The following is a 22,211-nucleotide window of genomic DNA, read 5'->3' on the forward strand; positions in this document are numbered from 1 at the left end:
GATCCCAGGACCCAGGATCACGACCTGAGCTGAAGGCAGAGGCTCAACCACTGAGCCACCCAGGAGTCCCATGGGCTGAATTTACACTAGTAGATTGATATTATTCTTCAAAAACTCCAGGCAATTTTGTGAAAATATATGTATACCTAGTGTCCATCACACATTAGGCAAACAATACATATTTGTTGAGTAAATAGTGAACTAATGAATACATGAATACTTTTTTTTAAACATAGGTGGATAGAGAGGTCAGTGAGCAAATAGAAAAAAAGAGAGCTAGGTACCTTTATATATCCTGTACAAGTTGATACATTCAACTTTCTTTTTGGCAAATAAATATACTATTCTTCATGATAATTACATAGTTCCATATGCTTAACTAATACTTGTGATCTTACTGTATTCTTCCCTCTTTATGCTAAAACTCTTATTTCCACCAGTGATGGGAATTAGCTCTAGGACCATAAGGGTGTTGGGGAAATCTATCTTCAAAGGACAGTCATCATGGCAGACCCAGGTTAATGTGAGGAGAAGGCCTCACCCACAAGAGTCTGTAAGCACTATCCTTACCTCCCCGTACCCCACTGACTGTCCAGTTACCCTCTTTCCTTCTCCAGGACCCAGCTCCTATTTGGAAACTTTGCTCTCGTGTCTGACAACTGTGAGAGTGTGGTTCTCAAGCTCCTTACCCCATGCCATCCTCTTGACTGCACATTCTCCAGCAGGAGGACCAGGTCCATACTCAACCTCACTTTCAGCCTCAGATCCTAGAATGTCAGCTGTGGCTAAAAACCTAGCCCTTCTGTCCTTAGAGGGAAGATCAGACTTGGTTCTGTTTCCTCAAGGGGATTTAACTAGCTCATTTCTAAGGCTGTGTTCAAATATAACAGTCTTTGAATTTTGATATTTATGGTTCTAGGATTTTACTACCTTAGAAAGTAATAACCACGATTATAAAAGGCCCATTTCAAAAGTCTGGCCTCTGTTTCATTAGGCAGGTGGATGGAAGTTGCAGAAAAGCTGTAGGGTACCCCTGAAGAGACTATTGAGGCCACAGCAGGCACAGCGTGCATGTGTAGGTGACTACACCCCATGGCTCCCCAGAGAGAATGCATATGTACAGCTATTCCTAGAGGTGCATGTGTGTGTGGGGTGGCGGGGAGTGGGGTGTCAAGGCCCATCTGCCACCTGGTCCTATCATTGAGAAGATTATCATGCTCCCTCGTCCCCTGAATCTGGCATATATTCCAAAATTTAAACATTTCTTCACCATGAGACTAAAAATTCATACAATTTTTTTCTAAAGATCTTATTTATCTGAGAGAGAGAGAGAGAGAGCATGAGGGGGGGTGGCAGAGGGAGAGGGAGAAGCAGACTCCCTGCTGAGTGGGGAGCCCCACGTGGGGCTCAATTCCCAGGACCCTGAGATTATAACCTGAGCTGAAGGCAGACGCTTAACCAACTGAGCCATCCAGGAGCCCCTACAAATTCTAAAATAGAAACTTTTTAAGGTTTTTTTTTATTGTAAACTTCTGGACAAGCTCAAAGTTCAAGCTGAATTTTTTTTTGATTGTACTATAAGCACACATTTGGGTCTTCTTGTTTGAAGATCTCACATGGACATTGAGTTCAGGTCTGAAGATAGATTCTCTTGTTTTTGCTAGTGGCCAACACCATTGTTCTATCAACCATGTGTGGAGAACAAGGAGTCTTAAAACCCACAGCTGGGTCACCCTGTAGGTGCAGATTGACCCCCGGACAGCTTCAGCCCTTGTCTGCTTCTGTCATTCCAGGGCACTCTCATCTATCCTAGGGCTTCACCAATCACTTCTAGGTCAGCAGTTCAAGAAGCCCTGTCCAGGTCCACCTTGGGTGACCCCAATACTCTATTTTCTCCCTGATGCTCCTGTTACCAATTTCTCCTCCCACTTCCATAACATTCTTTTAGCTATGGAACCCACAAACTTAGAGGTAATCTTTGACTCTCTTCCTTCCTTTTATCCAGTCAGCGATTCCTGTCTTTTCTACCTCTTTGATTCACCTGTTCATTTCACAGCAGCCACAGTGTCCCTTTATAAAGCACGAGGCACTATGTCAGGGACCGGGCCTATGACTGGTTCTGGTTTCCTGTGGTCTGCAGACAAGGCAGGCAGGTTTAAAAGAGCATGTACACCTTGCCCCTTCCACCCTATTCCCTTGGTTCCTGTTCCCATCTACCTGGACTAAGGTGATACTGTACTAATGCTGATTTTTTAATCCAGTTTACATAGGGACTATCCAATCAGTCTTCTAAAACACAGAGAGGACCAGGTCATTTCTTTGCTCAAACTTCCAGTGGCTTCCAGTTCCTCCCCTATTGTAATGCAGCCCATTGTACAACACTGAGGGAGGAGTCTGTAGGTTGAGTCCTGGAAGCTACAACAGAAGCCCAGTAGGTCCCTAATCCTGGCTCTGCCCAAAGCTCACTGTCCTTCTTCTGGACTTCTGTTTCCTTTTCTTTCTTTTTTGTTTTTGTTTTTTTTTAAACGATTTTATTTGAGAGACAGAGAGAGAGCACAAGCAGGGGGAGGGGGAGAGGGAGAAAGAGAAGCAGACTCTCTGCTGAGCGAGCCCGATGTGGGGCTTGATCCCAGGACCCCAGAATTATTACCTGAGCCAAAGGCAGACACTTAACCGAATGAGCCACTCAGGTGCCCCTGGACCTCTGTTCCCTCGTCAGTAATGGGATGACAGGGGTCGGTATCAGGTATGGTGAATTCTATACACCCATTCAGCTTTCTTTCTATTTATCAGTGTTGTTTTCTTTCAGAGCCCCTCCCTTCTGCAGACTCAGAGATCTTTGAACTGCAGGTGTCCATGAGATTTCTAAAGAAATTTCAGAAAAATCCTCTCAGGCCTTCTGCTTTTTCATATGGCATTGGAAGAGCTCCTTTGTTTTACCGCCAGGAAGAGGTGGTTTTATAATTCTCTGCTGCCTTCTTTTCCATATGAAAACAGCTACCAGTGCAGCCCTCGGCCCCTGCTGGCATAGGTCTCCTCCCAGCGCCCGCCTAGGGAGCATTAGGAAAAAAGGCGGCTGGCTCTGTTGTTTCCTCAATCAAAAAGCTTAGGGTTTAAAACTTCAAACATGAACTCATCTTCTGGCGTTAGATGAATATTGGAGCTGGTTGGAAAGCAGTTAACCTCTCCCAGGTGGGGCTGCGGCCACTGGCTTTTCTGCAGCGCCCAGCGCCCAGCTCAGGGAGACTCATGATGGTTCTCCCTGTTGCTAAGAGGTTTTCAGCCTTCCTCTGGCAAGGCCTCCTTTCTGTTGCTTGACATTCAGGTGACAGCAGTGGCACATTTGGTGCCTTTGGAACACTGATATTTAAGAGTAGCCATTTCTACACATGAAGCAAATACGGTTGTGAATATATCTGGATTTATATTAGAACAAAATCATATGTTCCCAGAACAGACGTATGCAAGCTCGTTGATTCTTCCCCCCTTCTTTGAAGGTTCTATGACAAATTTGTTGTTGAGTTATGGTCATCACGGCTACATAAGGAACAGCAAGGGAAAATGATAGCTCATCATATATTACCATGATATGCCTGTGTTATTCAGGGTGATTATACGGATTCTAGAGGTATATCATGTTGACTACCAGCTCGAGGCTTACCCACCGCTGTGCCCCCTCTGTGACCTCACAGCTACCCAGTCTTGCCTGCTGGCTTCATGGGGACCTTGTGCTTGCAGAGAAGAGTAAGATGGGGAGATAATGAGAACTACTTTTCAATCTTATTATTACATTTGTAATTACGTACTTGAATTTCACTTAGAGAACAGCAATTTGTAGCTTAGGTTAGAGAAAAAAATAGGCTATGTTAGGTGCCTATTATGTAGTTTACATAATTTTTGGTGATCATGTGAAATAATGACTTATAAAGCCATGTCCAAATTATTTAGAAAATCATTATTAATCTCTTAACAGAATATACTTAACTAGATCTTCTTTTGTGGCTACTCTGCACATATGAATAGAATAGCTTGCAGGAATTTTGTATTTGCCCTGCATTTTTCATTCATCTGGTTTTAAAAGACCGAATTTAGACTGTCCTTTAAAAAGATTTTAATCCAGGTCTGTCTTGCCTTTACCCTGAGCTACTTTTCTCCCCAAATAAGGTATTATTGCTGTTTCTTAAGTTGATATTTATAAAGCACTTGGAATAGTACCTGACACATGGTATTAGGTAGAATCAATCACTATAAAAATAATGAAAAACGAAAACCTCAGCAGCATTTGGGAGGAAAATCCCAATAACTTTGACATTATCAGTAGCTCATGTGTGAAAGTACAGTAATCTTAGGACTTAAATATGATTTGAAGCCAGATAAAACCAAATATTCATATTTAAAAATAAATTTATTTTATAAAATTAATTCATGCTTATTGTAGAAAATATATGCAAATACAGATAAAAATTACTCTACCCCAAAACAACCATCTTAATGTTTTGTACTTTTTTCCAGAACTGTTTCCCTTTCTGTAATATACTGTACCTATGGAAGTTATTTAAAAAAATAAATGTGCATGAGCTATGTTTTAAGATTTATATTAATAGGTATACTTTTTAAAAAAGATTTATTTATTCATGATAGACATAGAGAGAGAGAGAGAGAGAGAGAGGCAGAGACACAGGAGGAGGGAGAAGCAGGCTGCATGCTGGGAGTCCTATGTAGGACTTGATCCCAGGACTCCAGGATTGTGCCCTGGGCCAAAGGCAGGCACTAAACCACTGAGCCACCCAGGGATCCCTACATGTTTTTTTTTTTTTAAGATTTTATTTATTTTGGCCAACAAGCACATGAGAAAATGCTCTGCATCACTTGCCATCAGGGAAATACAAATCAAAACCACAATGAGATACCACCTCACACCAGTGAGAATGGGGAAAATTAACAAGACAGGAAACAACAATGTTGGAGAGGATGTGGAGAAAGGGGAACCCTCTTGCACTGTTGGTGGGAATGTGAACTGGGACAGCCACTCTGGAAAACTGTGGAGGTTCCTCAAAGAGTTAAAAATAGAGCTACCCTATGACCCAGTAATTGCACTGCTGGGGATTTACCCCAAAGATACGGATGCAGTGAAAAACTGAAACACCTGCACCCCAATGTTTATAGCAGCAATGTCCACAATAGCCAAGATGTGGTCTATGTATACAATGGGATATTACTGAGCCATTAGAAACGACAAATACCATTTGCTTCAATGTGGATGGAACTGGAGGGTATTATGCTGAGTGAAGTAAGTCAATCGGAGAAGGACATCATTATACGGTTTCACTCATATGGCAATATAAAAAATAGTGAAAGGGTTTAAAGGGGAAAGGAGAGAAAATGAGTAGGAAATATCAGTGAGGGGGACAGAACATGAGAGAGTCCTAATTGGGAAAAGAACAAGGGATAGTGGAAAGGGAGGTGGGTGGGGGGACAGGGTGTGGATGATGGGCACTGAGGGGGGGCACTTGACGGGATGAGCACTGGGGGATATGTTGGCAAATTGAACACCAATAAAAAAAAGATTTTATTTATGTATTTATTTATTCATGAGAGACACAGAGAGAGAGGCAGAGGGAGAAGTAGATTGCCCGCAGGGAGCACAATGTGGGACTTAATCCCAGCACCACAGGATCAGGATCTGAGCCAAAGGCAGACGCTCAACCACTGAGCCACCCAGGTGCCCCAGGTATACAGGTTTTAAATAAATTTTGAGTGTTTTTCTCATTTTTTCTCATTCATTCAAGGGTTCATTCATTCATTCATTCATTCATTCAAGGGTTTAATGAATCCCTACAAAGCACTTCAAATTACTGCTGTGTTGATAAGCATGTGATACACCCTGAGCTCTATGCTCTTAAATATGTATTATCTGTTTGTTCCTTGGAACAACAAAGAGGTAGCTACTTTCCAATCCACATTACAGAGAGCATGGATCTGAAGATCAGACCAAGGAATTTAGCAAAACCACACAGCTAGTGTCCCACCTGGAATTCAAATCCACTATGCTCTAAATCACTGGACTTCCATGCTAGTTATCTCCATGGAGTAAGATAATAGATTATGTTGATAATATTAAGGGCAATGTCTTCATTAAAAGCTATATAAATCAATCAGTTATCATGAGCCACACCTACATTCAACCCATTTTCTGCACTTTGGGCCTACTTTTGATTCAACTTCCTGGTTAAGATTTCCACAGCATGAATTTTGAAAGATCTGTGTTTTTATCTAGTCCCCATTAAAACAAAATATTTAAAAAAAATATTTATTTACTTGACAAAGAGAGCAAGTAACAGAGCACTAGGAGAGGGAGTGGCAGATGGAGAGGAAGAAGCATGCTCCCCGTTGAGGAGAGAGCCAGAAGTGAGGCTTGATCCCAGGATCCTGGGAACATGACCTGAACTGAAGGCAGAGGCTTAACTGACTGAGCCACCCAGGAGCCCCGTACCATTCACCATCCTAATCAACTGTGTGACTCTAACACAAGTCATTGTCTTTTTGTTGATCTCTTTTTTGTTGTCTGTAACAAGAGAGTATTGAGCCATGTTATTTATTCACCCACAGTTTACTGAATGTGTTTGAAAAGACATGTTAGACAGCTGTATAACAGAAGAAATAAGATATCTGCTCCTCAAGGAGCTCCTCTAGTAGTAGAATAAAGGTCGCTGGACTTTAGCAAGCTGTGTGCTAGGACAGAGGTGTCAGTGAGCACCGGGTTGGTGGGGCCCAGGAAAAGGAGAGGCATTTCCTCTAGCCCTTGCAGCTCTGAAGCTCACACTCTATGATGACTGGTCTTGACTCAGGCCCTCCTCTCTTCTCCATCTTTTTAAATGTAACTCACCTCAAGTTACATGTGTGTTCCCTGAAGCTTTCAGTTTTTCAAAGATAGGTGTTTACTGAAGCTTTCAAAATAAATAGTAGCTTAGCTCACTTAAACACTTTATCAGAGATAACTGCCAAGACAATGTAATGTCAGCCACTTAGTTTCTTCTTTTGTGGGTTTTCTTTGTAAGTAATGCTAAAAAGTCTGCAGATAAATTGTTAGAAATAAAAGACACACAAGTCATATTTCTTACTAAATATTTGTAAAGGGAAAAAGTTGAAACCTTATTTTATTAAATTAAAATTTCTTTAGAAGTCTTCATAACCTATTTATTTTGCTTTATTTATGTGCTGCCTCATCCTCCAAAGGGATCACCTATCACCTTGTTTTTTAGTCAGATAAAATTGTAAATCCTTCTCACTGGTGTAGGAAGTAAGAATTTGCACATTGAATTCTTAAATTTTGCTGCCAAAATATTCATAACATATTGATTTCAGGACATTTTACATCCAATGAGTTTCCAAGAATAGGCTTCAATACTTTTACAAATAAGGTAACCAAATTTTCATTTACTTAATGTAGAATTACTGTTAAAAAAAAGTAATGTTAATATAATTAATCCATAGCTATAGCATTTTCAATAGAAAAAATAAAAGCTCAAAGGTTTTTTTCTAAGATCAGGAACAAGACAAAGATATCTCACTCTCACTACTTTTATTTAACATAGTACTGGAAGTCCTAGCCATAGCAATACAATCAAACAGAAAAGGCATCCAAATTGGTAAGAAAGAAATAACAGTCACTATTTGCAGATGACGTGATATTACACATAGAAAACCATAAAGATATCATCCAAAATATATTAGAATAAATTAATTCAGTACAGTTTCAAGATACAAGATTAACATACAGAAATCCGTTGTGTTTCTATACACTAAACAACAAACTAGCAAACAAAATAATTAAACAATTCTATGTACAATTGTGTCAAAAAGGATAAAATGCCCAGGAATAAATTTAACTAAGGAGGTGAAGGACATGGACTCTGAAAACTGTAAGACATTGATGAAAGTAACCGAAGACAATATGAAAAAAATGGAGAAATATACTATGCTCATGGATTGGAAAAATTAATATTGTTAAAATGTCCAGACTACCCAAAGCAATCTACAGATTCAATGCAATCCCCACAGAACTAGAATAATACTAAAATTTTATGGGACCATCAAAGATCATGAATAGCCAAAGCAATCTTAAGAACAAAGCTGGAGGTATCATAATCCCAGATTTCAAACTATCATACAAAGCTATGGTGATCAAACAGTATGGTATTGGCACAGAAATAGACACATAAATCGATGAAACAAAATATAGAGCCCAGAAGCAAACCCATACTTATACCATCAGTTAATCCATGACAAGGGAGGCAAGAACATACAATGGGGAAAAGATAGTCTCTTCAATAAATTAGGAAAACCAGACTGCTACATGCAAAGGAACGAAATCCGACCACTTTCATACACCATCCACAAAAACAAACTCAAAATGAATTAAAGACCTAAATGTGAGATGTGAGGGATCCCTGGGTGGCTCAGCGGTTTAGCACCTGCCTTTGGCCCAGGGCGCGATCCTGGAGTCCCGGGATCGAGTCCCACGTCGGGCTCCCGGCATGGAGCCTGCTTCTCCCTCCTCCTGTGTCTCTGCCTCTCTCTTTCTCTCTCTCTCTCTGTCTATCATAAATAAGTAAATAAATAAATAAATAAATAAATAAATAAATAAATAAATCTTTAAAAAAAATAATAAATGTGAGATGTGAAACTATAAAACTCTTAAAAGAAAACATAGACAGTAATATGCTGACCATCAACCTTAGCAATATTATTTTTGGAAATTTATCTTCCAGGCAAGAGAAACAAGAACAAAAATAAATAATGGCTCTACATCAAACCAAAAAGACTTTTGCACGGCGAAGGAAACCATCAATAAAACAAAAAGGCAGCCTACTAAATGGGAGAAGATATTTGCAAATACTTCTGAAAAGGGGTTAATATCCAAAATATATAAAAACTCATACAACTAAACACCACACGCACAAAGAAAATCTGATTTAAAAATGGGTAGAGGGGGCAGCCCGGGTGGCTCAGTGGTTTAGCGCCGCTGCCTTCAGCCCAGGGCGTGATCCTGGAGACCCAGGATCGAGTCCCACATCAGGCTCCGTGCATGGAGCCTCCTTCTCCCTCTGCCTGTGTCTCTCATGAATAAATAAATAAATAAAATCTTTAAAAAAAATGGGTAGAGGATCTGAATAGACATTTTCCCAAACAAGACACAGAGATGGCTAACAGATATATGAAAAGATGCTCAATGTCACTCATCATTAGGGAAATACAAATCAACACCACATCGTCCTTCACAACTGTCAGAATGGATAAAATAAAAAAGACAAGAAGTAACAGGTTTTGGTAAGGATGTGGGAAAAAGGGAACACTTGTGCACTGTTGGTGGGAATATAAATTGCTGTGGCCACTTTGGAAACAGTGTGGAGGTTCTTCAAAAAACTTTAAAAAAATTAAAAATAGAAATACCATATGATCCAGTAACTCTACTTTTGGGAATTACCTGAAGGAAACAAAGACACTAATTTGAAAAGATATATGTACCCCTATGTTAATTGCACCATTATTATTAGAAGGTGGTGAAGGGTCAGTAAAGTCTCCAGATTAAGAAGGCACTTTAGAGTGAAGAATGGAGCAAGCCACTCCACACTGTTTACACAGTTTTATTCTGTGTAACTTACCAACAGGAAGCATCCGGTGATGATCCAGGCATGTGAGGACCATTCTCCTGAAGCTCTTCTCTGAGCCTTTCTCCACCCAGTCTGGACCTCAATCCTCAGGTTTTATGAAGTGAGGCACATGGTAGTGAGGTCACAGGGTAGTTATCGAAGGTGGTGCCATGTGTGGGCCAGAGGATCTCTACTAGTTATCTGAAGTAGACCCTTCTGTGTGCCGGTCATCTTGACTAGTTATCTAAACTGGTACCTTCTGTGCACCGCTTTAGGGGTGATCAGAAGAAGTCCTCTACATCCCCATCAGGGCACACATTAACCTCCGTGGGGCCTGGAACCCATAGCTCTGAGGGAGGTCACTGCTGGGGCAATGAACAAGGTGGAAGGGCAAGATGGAGCCAGTGCGGCTGGCACTCCTACGAGTATTTACAATAACCAAGATAAGAGAGCAACCTAAGTGTTCAGCAGCAGGTGAATGAATAAAGAAGATGTGGTATATTTATGCCATGATCACATAGGTCCCATTTCATTAATTAAATTAGATTCTGAGCTGCAAAGTTCTTCAAAAAACTTTCTGTGCAGTATCTCTCTGGTTCTAGCTTGAAACATATTCACACTACCTGTGATTATGCAGAGAAGACAAATGTCAACTTGTGATTCTTTGGGTGAGTACCTTTTCCTCAGGTGTTGCATGGAATTTAGGTTCTGACTGGTAGATGGAGAGAAATGTGGGTCACAGAGAGCTCCAGGATAATTGATAGTATATAGAGAGATAAGAGGAAACCACTCATTTTCTTTTTGGATAAAAACATTATTTACCCAAACCATTAATTTTCTAAAGTGTTTTAAAAGACTAAATAACCTCTTTCGATTTAGGAAAAAAAGATGGTAACCCCTTGGTGTTAGGCTGCTCTACCCCTCTCAGCTTCCTGGTTTAATGGCTTAGTTTGCCTCTTAATTCTTCACAGCTGGGGCGTCTTTGCTCAGGGGAGACTTTCCTGGCTCATGCCAGTCAGAATGCTATTATTTCTGAACAATTAAAACACAATCCACATTTCCTCTAATCGACAAACCTCAACAATTATAATGAAAAATTTGCCAAAATTTTAAAACCAGAATGGCTCTGAGCTGCTGGGTACCAGGAAGCCAATGAGAGATGGGTGGACGGATCACCTGACACGGAGCCTGGCAATAAAAGAAGAAGTAAAGGGGGTGAGAGTAGAGGAGATAAAGGTGAAAACATTTTTATTACTTGGCAATCCATCATTTTAAGGAAGAGAGAGCCCCAAAGAACAATGGAACTCTGCAGATACAGTGAATTTGGCTAAAGAAACAAATGTTCCTCTACAATGGGGTTGTCAGTTGACAACATCTATTTATTGAACACAGTGTAGAGCACTGTACTAGGCATTATTCCAGGGCTTAAATTACAGACACTCTCAGATTCAAGCCCCCTCCTCCCTGTAACTTAGAGAGAAGGGAAACAGGGAAGAGAGGTCTCTTTCCTCCCTTCCCTTAAGGTTCCACTCTAGCTAATTACATATTCTACGGAAATGATTTTATGCCATGACACTGTTTCTTCATGCTAACATCCTGTGAAGGAAAGAAGACTCTTTCCTGAATAGCACATTAATAGGGTCTCATAAATTGCAGTTATCATTTGCATGGGATGAAACAATAAGGAAAAGAACACTGCTTGTGCTAAGACAAGTATCTGTTTTTCAAGTTTCTTCAGGTCCCTTTAAATAGAGGGCACTCCCTGACCTCCCCTTTCCCTTTTCACTTCCCCACTGGCTGTCTCACTGCCCCCCAGTCCTTATTTGGAATAACCACCCCCTCTTCACCCCATAACTTGGTTTTTCTTCATCTAGGGAGCACAGAGTCACCTGCAAAAAAAAAAGATAAGGAAGCAAGTGGGGGACAATAAAGAATCCTGAGCAGGCGGTTTAAACCGTGGTGGGGGATCTTCCCTACTCACCCCCTTAGCCCCTATTCAATTAACCAGAGCTTCTCTAGGCAGAACTAGGCTCTCTGGTAGGGGGAGGAGTTTCTTCAAAGACTAAGCCTTTTACTCATTTTCATCAAGTATTAATTTAAGGAAACCAACATCTGACTCAGGGCTCAGATGCTTTGATGTTGATGTAGAAGAAATGGAAAGCTGCACAGACGCTGGTGCAGGAGAGGAGGCAAATGGTACCAGGGCAAGAAGAAGGTGCAGAGCGGGTGCTGGGCCACCACCCTCCCCAGCCATTCTGTTCCATACTTGCTTGTTAGATTTCCCATCCTCTGGGCACTTTGGATCCCAACAGCTCCTCCAGTGTTGGGAGGTGCTTATACTTCATCTTATTGTGTTGTTATGGACTGAATTGCATCCTCTACAAATTCATACCTTGAACCCCTAACCCTCAGGGGCCTCAGAATATGACTGCATTTGGAGATAGTGTCTTTAAAGTGGCAATTAAGTTAAAATGAGGCTTTTAGCATCAGTCCCAATTCAACCTGACTGATGTCCTTACAAGAGAGAAGACCACACAGAGACACCAGGGATGCCAGTGCGAAGAGGAAAGATGATGTGAGGACACCACTGGGAAATGGCCACCTACGATCCAAGCACACGGAGGCCTCAGGAGAAACCAATCTTGCTAACACCTAGTTCTTTGACTTCCAGCCTCCAGGACTTTAAGAAATTAAACCCATGTATGGGTTTGCTCTAGCACGCGAACCCATACATGATGGAGCCCTGAACAAAAAAGACTCTAATTTCTTGGAAATATGTATCGAGTCCATTCAATTATATAGAGCTCCTACTTCCTTGAGTGCTTCCCACGTGCTAGGTACTGTGCCAAGCACTTTCTTTGCATTACCTCATTTTACTGTTAAGCCAAATCCTCTGAAATCCTTTGGAAGTCAGGCTTATCTAAGAAATTCAGTATTGTAGTGAAGTCCTTTTAAAGAAAAGTTAAAAATAATGTATTTATCTTATAATTCATTACAGTCTGTCGAATTTCAAGGTAGTGCCAACCTAAGGACTGCTGACAATTTAGTTTACCAAAATCATTGCACCAAATAACATCTTTAGTAGTGGCTCCTAGATGGGAACAGGTTTTTCAACACCATCTTTTGGGGGTGAGGGTGGAAACCAGAGTAGAAAGCATATCTATAAATAAGAATTAATTGCTATAAATTACTTTGAAAGGGAATAATGTCAAGTTGATAAAACAAATATTATTGACGCATGAGTTTACAACTATATAATAATTTAGTACCTGGCTTATTTCTTAAAGACCTGGCACATTTCTTGGTCTTTTCTCCTGTTATGTGTACATGGTGTTTCAATTTCCGCGCAGAAAAGATACATGCACCGTCACAGTCTTTGCTATCTAATTAAAAACTTTTTATGCATAGCAATTTTACCATTTTGCATTATCACCAGAACTCATTTCTCATGGAAAAAAAAATTAGCATCAGTTTTAAAGAATATTTCTTTAATCACCAGTTCTGATTGTCGGTAGTACCATTTTGTAGATAGTTTTTAGCTGACTAACAAATCTTTTATTTTATTGGCTGTCTCATTTTGCTCTCTTTCATATTTCACATTTATGGTCTATTCAGACATTCTCCTGTTTTGTTAAGTAGGAATCTGTGTGGTCTTTGATGTAAGACATAATTTATTTGACAAGGAAATATGAGTCTGTGCCCTGAATCGACATTTAACTGATGGATTGAGAAATTTAAAAATTGCAACAAGATAGACTCTCCCCCAGATTGCCACACTACTAGCATTTTGCTAATCTATTTGGCAGTGAATTTACATATCTGTGTCTATATATGAATATATAGAAATTCACAGGCATGCTACTGTACCCAAATGTTTTCATTAATAGAAAAAAGAGTCTTGTTTTACTAGTCATTGATGGTTCCTACGGAAAATTTTTAAGGAATTCTTTCTGACATTAAAATCAAGATATTTATTTTATTTTATCTTTATATAGATAGTTATAGCTTTATAAAGTGAGCCATAATGTCTTCAAATCTATGCTGCTCGTTCCTCAGCCCAGTAAATGGATGTTCTGTTAGCATTTCAAGATTTATATATTTCATACATTCTCCCAAGTCCATGTCCCAGTTCTGGTAATTGGAAACTTACTTGCAGCTCATTCCCTCTGCTCAAACTGCTTGTCAATTAACCTTTGCAAAATGAAAGTTTTAAAAAATATGACTTTCATATTTCAATCATGTTCATTTTCAATCATCTGAAAATGTAGAAATTAAATAACACTCGGGGGTCTGCAGTGCTTTTTACATATCATTTAAGGTTTGAAACATCTCTTTGGTGTTCAAATATGACTACTATTTATATGCAATGGGTGAGATTAAGTGGTTAAAATTACTTGTGCCGGGTATCTCCCTGCTTTGTTTATAGGTATGAACAAAATTCAGAGTATGCCCAAAGCATTTTTCATAAACATGTATCATTTCCATTGATGTTTCTGACTGCTGCCTAGGACACACTCGGCCATGCTAAGCATTGGGAAAGAAAACAAGGGTCCTACTGTGAACCCTGAAACTCACATTTTCGTGAACTTACACAAAGTCGCTGTCCAGCCCAGAGTGTGGACTACATGAGGGGGAAAAGAAAATCTAACGCCTGAGAATAACAGGAGTAAGAAACAGGAAAAAAATCAAATGCTACAGGAGAAAAAGATGGGGAAGTGCAGTCACAGTCAGGTTGAAAATGCTTACTGAGACCGTTGTTTAGGGAGAGTGTGGAGGGACTATCTCCAAGCTTTGAGAGAGAGGGAACAGGTATTGTGGTTTTACGGATGTGCAGCAGGCCCTGATTTTCTCACTTCATCAGCCTTCCCCACCTACCCCCACTGCCTCCTCCCCATCCTGGGTTGCTTGTTTGCAAATCCCTGTTTCTTGCCTGTTTTGTTTTACTAATCTGGTAGGGAGGAGCACATGTCACCATGAATGCTACACCCTAATATTCATCCCTGAGAACGGTGTGGAAACAGGGCCTTCTGTCAGGGTTGAAGGCAATCCTTCCTGCCCTGGGGAACATCTTTATTTTTCCTCCCCTAAAGATTTATTTGTTTATTTGAGAGAGAGAGAGAGAGAGAGAGAGAGAGAGAGCATGGGTGGGAGGGGTAGAGGGAGAGGGAGTGAGAATTTGAAGCAGACTCTGGGCTGAGTGTGGAGCTGGATGTGGGGCTCCATCTCTTGACTCAGATCATGACCTGAGCAGAAACCAAGAGTCAGATGCTTTACGGACTGAGCCACCCAGGTGTCTTTAAAGCTTACTCATCTAAAAAAACTTTTCTTTCCTTTTTTCCCTTTCTTTCTTTTTTAAAAGTAAGCTCCACACTCAACATGGGGATCGAACTCACTAGTCAAGGATCAAGAGTCTCATGCTCTTGCCAGCAAGGCACCCTAGCCGTCTCTCCTGTTCATCATTGAATGTTTGAAGAATGAAAATCCAGTGATTATCTTACTCCAACAACATGGAAAGTAATATGGATTTTTAGAGTCTAACTGAACTGAACTTGAATCTGGACATTATTGCTTACTGTGTGACTTTGGGCAGGTTTAGTTCTCCTCTTTGAGTCTTAATTTCCTCATCCGTAAAATTCACATTGCAGAATTGTGCACACAGAAATAAAACATTAGGCATAAACTTGAAAGCAGATGACCAGTCAGAGCTGTTTTCTTTTGTATTTATTTTTTGAACATTTTGGTAATTTAAACAAAATTTAAATTATTTATTGTTTTTTATTGATTTTTATTTTTTAAGTGCTATTTTTTTAAAAAAACAGTATAGACAGAGATTAAGGACATAGACTCTGAAGCCAGACAGCTGGATTCATAGTTCCAGCTCCATCACTTATGTGCTAGGTGACATGGGCGAGTGACCTAACCTCTTGGTGTGATAATAATAATTGCCTTCCTAGGGTTTTTGTGAGGATTAAGTGAGTTAATATCTATAAAGACTCAGAACAGTGTCTGACATCTGGTAAGCATTATTTAAGTATGAAGTACTATTATTTTCCTCTTCTTTCTCTAAGATGTGACTGATTTCATGATGAGTGTAATCATAGAGAGGACTTCAACTACCTCCCTCATGACCTCAGTCTGTACTTTCTAAGTCAGTAGGTTCTTCTTTCCAGCTTATCTCTTAACTCAGGCAAAAGGCCCTGCAGCCAAAGCTTCCCAATGGGAACCAAAACTACCCTCAAGCAATAAGGTCACTAGCAAGACCCAATGTGATTGACCCCAAGACAATGACCGAGCTGACCTTTGCTGGCCACCTGCACATACTCACAAATCTATGTCTCACACTTTTTTTTTAAAGATTTATTTATTAGATACAGACAGTGAGAGAGAGAGAGAAAGAGAGAGAGCACATGAGCTGGGGGGAGGGGCAGAGGGAGAGGGAAAAGCAGGATCCCCGCTGAGCAGAGAGCAGGGGCTCAATCCCAGGACCCTGAGATAGTGACCTGAGCTGAAGGCAGATGCTTAACTGACTGAGTCACCCAGGTGCTCCTCCCATTTTCGTTATACAAACCTAGAAGTTTCTTTAAACTTTGGAGATAGCCTTTTAGATGTTAGTCTGCTGTCTCCCTGGTGCTAGGTCTTGCTAAAATAAATTCCTTTTTTGTTTCACCACCACTCACTCATCTCCCTGCCTTTCAATTTTGTCAGCAGTACGTGGCTGATTTTGGTCTTGCTGGGATCCCTGGGGCCAGGTGCTCTTGCACCCCTGCGCCCCAGTTACAAAGTTTTTTCTTTTCAATGGCTGGAACCAAAGTTGGGCTGGGGACCTGTTGGTCACAACCAACCTTCCCTGGTTAATCTTTCAAGCAGTGCTCTGATTACACTTAAACTTTTTCTGAGAGAAGAAAGACATGGAGATATTGGGGAGGAAGAAAATTTTCTCTGTCCAAGATTCTTCTATCTGGACCTAGAATTAAATTTACCTGAGATAGATTGACAGGAGAAAAAAATCTCCTGTGTATGGGAAATCCATACAGACATGAATCTCCAAAGACAAGCAAAATGAGGTATATAGGTCATCATCCTACTGTGAACCTCTCAGAAGAGAGGTAGGGTCTGGAGATTTAAAGGGGAGGAAGGCCATTAGCAGGAAGGTGAGAGGAGACGTTTGGAAAACAAAGGTTGCCCTGTTGTAATGATCAGCTTCATAGGTAAAAAGGAATCTCTTTGAAGAGCTCTCTTCTTGGGCCAGTCTGTCTTTTCTAATGTATATTTAGGCAGGTGTGGGGGAGGTAAAGAGCTTTTCCTAAATCTGCTGAGTTTTGATTGCTTTTAACTCAAAATAATCTTCTGGCCAAAGTGGCCCATTTTGGGGCAGGCTGCTCTTGGCCCCTACAGAAGGTGCATTCTATCTGCTTTGATCTCTGAATTAGAGATGGCAGCCATCTAGGGCGCTGGGTTGAATTGGTTGGCTATGGTTCACAATCATTCTTACTCATACGGGAATCCAGGAAACCAAGCTGAGATTAAGGAAGGAAAGCCCAGAGTGAACCTCTGAGCACCGATCTCTATATCCTATCAGCATTCCAAGGTGTGAAAGGAAAGATTGCTAATGATTTCAGCAATGGAATAAGCAGTAGTCAACCTCATTTATTTATATAAGTCAGAACTGAGGGGCCAATGAGATCCTAGTGGAAACTCAACTGAGAAAAAAAATTCAAGATCAATTTTCTTTTCTTATAAATAAAAAAAGAGACCATTTAAAAACATTCATAGTGGGGCCTATATTCAGCTTGAAGTGACTGACATGAAGGTATGGGAATTGACCAGGCAACTTCTGGGGCCGGTGATACATAAATGACACAGAATCTTAATATGAACGCAAATTAAAGATAAAGTAAACAGCACACAGCTTTGGAATTCTAACTTGTTCTCTTTATATCTTGCCTGAGTATCAGTGTGATTAAAGAACTTGACTTGTCTCTTATCATTTCATCTTTTCATTCTTCATCAGTAGCCTCTTATAATCTTTATTCATTGCTATAAACAAAGGCAACGTCTTTACTTCATAAAACCAATACCTTTTTGCCGGTTTTATTTTAGACCTAGTTTTGGTTCATGATGAATTGCTGAATGGTTGATTTCCTCACACCCCTTTTTGCTAACCTTTCTTGACAGCTTCTGGATTGCTCTACCTAGTAATTTGCTCCATAATAATGGCTACTGTGAGATGTCTCCTAACTATTTCCTTTATTTTTAACAAGGATTCTTAACACCCTCTGTAGGTGACAATATGCAATTACAGATATAAAGTGTCCCCCAAGGGACTGCCGCTCACAGATGCCATGAGGATTTTTGTAGAGCAACTGTTAAATGTAATGAAAACAAAGAATCAGATTCTCCAAACATCCAGCTCAAATAAAATTTTAATTAAAAGTTATGAAGGCATTTTATTGATTAACAATCTTCGTAATTAAAGAGTGTGGTTGACATTTTTTTTTTCTGGTTGGATTTGTTCTTCCTTTGAGATCTCTAATTGTTGTATGGTTTTACATTTATTGATAACTCTGTTTGATGAATGCAGATGCCACCTTTTACAGCCGTCGTTGACAGAGTAATCATATTGTGAGAAACACCAGGCTTATGTAGTAACAGCTGTTGCAGTTACCCATGCTGACATCCACTGGGGAAATGTGTTTGCTGCTATCATGGGTCCACGATAAATGGAAGGTGCAATAAAGCACAAGCTAACATTTTGAATATCCTTACAACTCTAGGAACTTTATTGCATATTACAAGCACTTTGATCTCTGTCCAGTACTTAAGTCTTAATTATCAGACTAATTGCACAGACTATGTTCATTTTCAGTGGTAATCCTTTTGTGATTAGCTTCTGTGTTCAATAACTGACTTATCCTTTAATTAAAAGGACTATTAACCTTAAGGCTGATGCTGTGTCTTGGGATTAACCCATACAGAGTTAATGTTTAATATCATTGTAAAAGCTTTTGCTGAAAGATGCAGCATAAAAATGTGTAGGGGAAAAGCCATGAAATGTATCTCACTTTTCTGATGTGCACAAAAAAGCTCTGCTAAAGGTGAGTGTTTTAACGAAGCCTCCTTGTAGATTAAATTTCCTAAGGGCCTACCTAACTGTACAGCCACTGGATTAACCATTTGAACCCTGTGCTCATTTACAGGAAGAGAGTGCTTACTTTAGGACAAGTTAGAGTTTTATCTCGATTTTCAAAATCATTAATGTATACGTGATCAGGGTACTTAGCTGCTAGTAGTCCAGAATAGAGAATTTCTTTTTTTTCATTTTTTTTAAACTCCTACAGCTAAAAGTGTTTTGATATTGATTTCTATGGAAAGGCTTACAGTGGCTTGAAAAGCGATGTAACGGTGGCACGTTTATCCAAGTTCTGAGCAGTGTGTGGTCAAAGTGGGTAAAACTTAGTTCGTCGGTAACTAGTGAGACAGTTAAGCAGCAGGTGCAGGGAGAATCGGCACGGCACAGTGGAAAGCCGGCCAAAAAGCCAGATGTGGCGGCTGGAAGTACTCGATTCCTTCTTCACTTTGGCATCTGGGCTCCGCAATGAACATTTTTTCCCCTGCGTGTCCCAGGGCACAGAGTCCATTGCAGCACCGGTCACTCAGGATGGGGAAGACAAATGGCTTCTCTCATTGCTCCTTCTCTTGCCCATGTCCTTGACTCCCGGAGGAGGAGGCCCTTCATCGATCCCTTCCCTGTGGCGTGTCTTCATGTGGGAGATGCTGGCTGCTGAGCCTAGGCGGCTGCGGGATGCCTCCATTCTGAGGCTCCCGGGCCAGCGGGGGGGGGGGGGGGGGGGGGCGGCTAGTACCTTCTGCTCCATCTCATCATCCAGACTTCACTTCTTCTGTTAGTAATATGAAGACTAGCCAGAGAGGAATTTTTCTTCAATGGTGCATGTTTTCCAGGAATTTGGCTATAACATGACATATTTACCCAACAAGCATTGCCATCTGCCAGGGGACTCTGCGGTGAACAAGAAGGAGAGCTCCCACCCCTGAGGCTCGGAGCCTAGCCAGTGGGATGGTGACTCTGTCCGGGCCAGCCTGCTCGTTGCTGGGGGTGGTAGCTTAGCAAGGGGACCGACTATGCCTCGAATAGACTGGATTCTTTCTAGGTTTAAATGCACTGAGTATTTTGTTCTTAATAACGAATGAAGAGTTTGCATATGATGAGTGGGGCTGGTAAAACTGTACCGATGTTCATGAAGAGGGAGTCGACCCAGGTGTCCACCCACTGGTTACCAGCTAGGTGACTCTGTAAACAAGTTACTCCCCTTTTTGGATCTTGATTTCCTGAACTGTAAAATGGGGATAACACTGGTGTGGTAAAGGGACAAATGAGATGACACACATAAAGAGTTTGGCCCAATACCTGCTGTATAGTGTTTAATACATGGCTACAGTTTTCCAGACTTAAGTTTTCTTTATCCTGAGAAACCTTTTGGTAGCTAAGATGCAAGGGGGGACTATATTATATACAGTGATTATGACGATAATCCTTTCTTATGATTCTGGGTGCTGGTATTTTTTTGACCCTTATAAAAGCACTGAAACCAAGGCTTGAGGCAGGTATGTTTCTTGCTCAGGCTTCCACGTTATAAACAAGAGACTTAAAAATCAAACCAGACTCTCCAAGGCCGGTGCTCTGTGGCCTAGCCAATCTATCAGAGTAGAGAGAACCACTTGAATCAGGAGCCTTCATTCTTCTTTTTCAAGTTTTTCTACCAAGTCACAGCTCAATCCTTTACTGCCTTTTCCCTCAAGGCATTAAGCTTTTTCCAAGTACAGTATTTTAAATGTGTCTATTAATTATATATCCAATATATAAACTTTGTGGTAATTTCTCATAGTTAAAGGTTGCGTTTATATCTGTAAAATTCAAACATCCACCCTGCTGCCAACATGCATTTTAAAATACATTTCCAAAGAGCTTACAATGTGTATCTGTATTTAGTATAAAAATTCTAATTATGCATTTACTTTCAACAGCAAGTCTGCATTAATTATATGAGGTTAATTTATGTCAATTATGATTTATCAAGGCTCAAAATGCCGTGGAAAGACGCAACAAATGAAAAATCATAGTATTACAATTAATGTTAAAATAGAGCTAGGGCGCTACTACCCATGTTCTGTAATTAAAGGAGCACATGTGATGGAGTTTCAGCACATTGTTCAGAAAGTGAAATGGACCAGTACAACACTGAGTAGAACTGGACATGTCTAAGGCAATATTTTAAGATAAGTTATTGGCCCTAACCATTTTGAGGTTGGGGGTGAGAGGACGGAATGTATTGACACAGGTACAAAGGAAAGTGGCTGGTATTTTTATTCTATGAGCTAAGTGTGTGGGTATACACTTTAATTTCTGCTTATTATCTTAACTGTAGATGAAGATACTTTGCATATGTTTTTAAAATAGGTTACAGTTTCCATAGTAAACAATCTATTTGAAATAGTACAGGACACAATTAGCTGCTTTCACTAAAAAACAAAACAAAACAAAAAAAACAACAAAAAAACAACTGTCTAAAAATGACTATTAAATATAAAGGGCTATTAAATAATGGGCTATATTTTATGTGTTGTCCCAGGATTTTTTTTGTGTCTGGAGGTGAATTTCTTTTATTCCACTTTCTTAGTGTTTGTGTTCAAATTACACATCTTAAGGGGTATGATTCAAGAATTTCAATTTGTTGAGATATAAACTGCTATCACGATGCTCCGTACTCTGATCACTACTATACTGGGCTTTATCTTTCTATTTTCTGCACAGTGAGCTGCGTTGATAACAGCTCCCACTGATTCTCAACTTTCTCAATCACTTTTAATTATTAAAAGAGTCTCATTCTGGTTATTAAAATTTGGTCCCTTTAATTAAAAAAGTTTAATCTCCTATTTCATCTTAAGCATTCATCTTCCTTCAGTACAGATTAGCTTTGGGATGCCAGCAGCTTGGGTGTGTGTGTTGCATGTTCTTACTACTCTGGTGTAGGGGCAAAGGAGGAACAAGAGACCAAAACCATTTCCTTGTAGCTCCAGTGCTCAGAGTCTTTACTGTAGTTGCTGTTCCCATGCATGCACATAACAAGGCTGATCCTGTCCTTCCCACTGGTTCTTGCTCTTTCTCTGTGATTGGCCATCCATCCAAATGCTGGCTTTGTTGTCCGGGTGCCATGGGATGCCTTGATGGGTCCTTTGGCGGGCCGTACAGATAACCCTCCCTAAAAAGTTCCCTGGTAAGAGTCAGAGAGCCCTCTGGGTTGACACTCAGTGGGGGCACCAGCCAGGGAGCCTTTGAAAACTGTCCCTTCTATCTTTTCAGCACAGTTTCTGATGCCCTTGAGAACATCCCTAATTACTGACCGGCGGCAACAGGATGGTCCAAGCCTGTCCTGATTTTCTCCTGCCTCAGAATGTAGAATCATCACCCCGAAAGGGGCTTTGATTCTTTGTAGTAAATAATAATATTAGAGACTAAAGTCTGAGTGCCCCGGGTATGCA

The sequence above is a fragment of the Vulpes lagopus genome, chromosome 11 (genome assembly GCF_018345385.1).
Source record: "Vulpes lagopus strain Blue_001 chromosome 11, ASM1834538v1, whole genome shotgun sequence".
Classification (NCBI taxonomy): Eukaryota; Metazoa; Chordata; class Mammalia; order Carnivora; family Canidae; genus Vulpes; species Vulpes lagopus.